General features: G+C 40.1%; 1 long non-coding RNA gene across 1 annotated transcript in view; it reads left to right on the plus strand.

Moving 5' to 3' along the window:
• The window catches only part of LOC109953217 (uncharacterized), a 2,974-nt gene extending 1,752 nt beyond the window's left edge, over positions 1-1,222 (plus strand). The window contains exon 3 of the long non-coding RNA XR_002273865.1: positions 198-1,222. This is a non-coding gene — a long non-coding RNA (uncharacterized LOC109953217). The remainder of the gene's footprint in view (positions 1-197) is intronic.
• The last annotated feature ends 1,718 nt before the right edge of the window (positions 1,223-2,940 follow it).

A 2,940-nucleotide genomic window follows, 5' to 3' on the forward strand; every position in this document is an offset into this window, starting at 1 on the left:
ATATATATTACCCTTAAATTGCAAAATATATTGATATAATATATTAATGGCCCGCCATCTGATGACGTAGGAAAAAAATGCCCCAAGGCCACGCCCACTTGCCGACCCCTGCTTTACATCACATCTACATGGCGTATTAACACATATCCATGTGCAAATGTGTGACCAGAACTTTGGTCCTCTTTGTTGTTTCACAGGGACCATTGCCAGGAGCGCAGAGACGGAGCCCAGTGAAGAGCAACATGAAGACGGTTCCTCTCGTGGAAATACATTTTTTTGTCTGTTCCTACATTAAACCCATTAAATCGTTTATTATGCTGTGTTTGGTGTTTGCAGTGAATATTAGTGACTATTAATGTAGTACTATAGTGATCTGAGTATTTTATTATATTTGTAATATATTTATATTTTCTACAAAACTGTTTGTTTTGGATCCCTGGGGTCAAAACCAGACCTGCTGGGGGGTGTCCCTACCATCCAGCAACATGCAACGGGCCCCTGAACTGGAAACCATCATGTTGTAGTGAAACATTATGTTGACAAATGTTTTTGAGAATACTAGAAAATTACAGCAGAGGATTATGGCCACTGCATAAAATTGATTTGAGAAAAAAAAGTCAGAATTCTGAGTTTAAGGTCAGAATTCAAATAAGTTTTATGCATATAGCCTATGTTGGCACACATACTTAACAGCCACACAGAGAGACTGTTTTCTCCACTTAAGTAATGAGTACTTTGCAGATGCCATAGTCACTCAGCAATTCTTTAAAAAATGACTTCTCAGTATTAATGAAATATCAACAATGGAGTTAGGTAATGTGAACGTATGACCAGGCCGCACTGTCATTCTGGCCTGGTTCTGTTATGTACCGACATCGTGAGAAATATTGCAAAATCCAGTGTCACGTGATATCATCACGCCCCTAGTGTTTATTTCTGCATATATGACACCAAGCTACAAGGTGCTACTTTTGACTCAAACAAAGATGGCCACCAGGAGTAAATATTCCACGTGCTATCTATGTTTTTGATTTGTAGTGGAGGTCTAACTTTATTCTGTAAAAGTGATCAAATCCTATTTCACTGTATGCTGAAGAAAGTGTTTGATGAAGGTGGGGACTAGGGGGTGTCAAAAACATTTTAAGTAAGTTATAGTAAATGTCATGAAGTAAATACACAGCTGGCAGCTTACTGTGACTTTCTGGCCAGACACCAGCAGTGATGCCACCAGCAATATTATTGTCATCATCGATTAATCTGCCAGTTGCCAAGTTTGCTTGAAAAATTATTAAAATGATTAATCAATTATCAAAATAGTTGCCTGTTAATTTTCAATTAAATGACTAATTTGTTGCAGCTTTAAATAAGTACAGTAAAATGCAGTTAAGAATGTTTATTATTTAGAGCAGTGATTTACATTACTGTCAGTTTAATTATTAAACAGTTTATTGTTTTAGATGGAAAGTGCGATACATGAGTGCAGATTTAAATCGCAATAGATGCAAATGTTATGTCATATTAAATTAACATTATTGTCACGTGGCAGAATTATGCAGTGACTGCTGGTAGGTAGTTTGTGTGAGCTGGCTACATTAATTACTAAGAGACATTCTCAGCTGTTTATTATGCTGTCTGTGCTTGGCCAAAGAAGATTTTGTCAAGACAGAAATACTAATTTTAATTATTTATATCAATGTTGAAAATATTAGTTGAAACGTTTTTTCCTGTTAAGCTAACAGCTAAGTGACTAGTTGTACTAGTAACACAACACTATGGGGCAATAATAGGAGAACCTCTAAACACATTGTATCATAGTTTGAGAAACTTTGGGACCCAGAGGGATGTAGTAAGATCATCCTATAAGTCCCCAGAGCTATAACATTAACTCTAAAACAGTAAAACAACCTCTGAGTCGTTATAGCAGGGAACACCCTGCAGCAGAGACTGATCCACCCAAAGGACAAAACACCCAGACATAAACAGAGTGATGTGGTGTATGCAATTAAGTGTAGTCAGAAGTGTAATGACTTGTACATTGGTGAAACTAAGCAGCCGCTGCACAAACGCATGGCCCAACACAGGAGGGTCTACCCCAGTGGGCCAGAGTCAGCAGTCCACCTCCATCTGAAGGACAAAGGACATTATTTCAAGGACAGTGACATCCAGATCCTCTCCTGAGAACATCGCTGGTTTGAGAGAGGAAACAAGGAAGCTATTTTTGTCCAAATAAAACACCCCTCACTAAATAGGGGTGGTAGACTAAGACACAACCTGTCATCCATCTAAAACTCTATTTTGAGATCTTTGCCCATACATGCCCACCAGGACAATAGGCGTTGGTCAACAGGTGAGGGTTCAAAGACGGGACACTGGGCTATGACGACTCAGTCATTAGGGGACATTGTTGGCCTTCAAAGGACTGAAACACCACCGAGGGGGGCCAGTCAGGCAGAGCTGATGCAGCCTCTCGGATGAGAGGTGAAACGTCTTTGACCTCAAAAACCTAGTCCAGTTGAAGCGTTTTCAGCTTACTATGACCTGGATGACTGAGAATCTGCACAGACCCAGCAGTGCAAATGACCAACAGCAGCAGATATGATGTGATATAAGAAAATACACAAGAAAATAACTTCCGGCGCCGAGAGTGATGGTGTCCGTGGTTACTCGTGCTCTCTTGTGTTTGTTGTTTTTCTTTGTTTTCTTGGTCTTGTGCAACTCATCCCGGATTACTTTTACCAGAGAAGAACTGTTAAATATCGGACAACTCACACCAAACTACCTTCCTCCAATTTTTGTGAATGAAGAATGCTGTATGGACATTCTGATCGGAGTGTGTGCTGATCAGCTGGCCCCCATCTTCACACTTATCTTCAACAGGTCACTGGAGCTGTGTGAGGTCCCCTCCTGCTTCAAACACTCCACCATCAATCCAGTCCCCAA

Source organism: Monopterus albus, unplaced genomic scaffold, assembly GCF_001952655.1.
Source record: "Monopterus albus unplaced genomic scaffold, M_albus_1.0 scaffold582.1, whole genome shotgun sequence".
Lineage (NCBI taxonomy): Eukaryota > Metazoa > Chordata > Actinopteri > Synbranchiformes > Synbranchidae > Monopterus > Monopterus albus.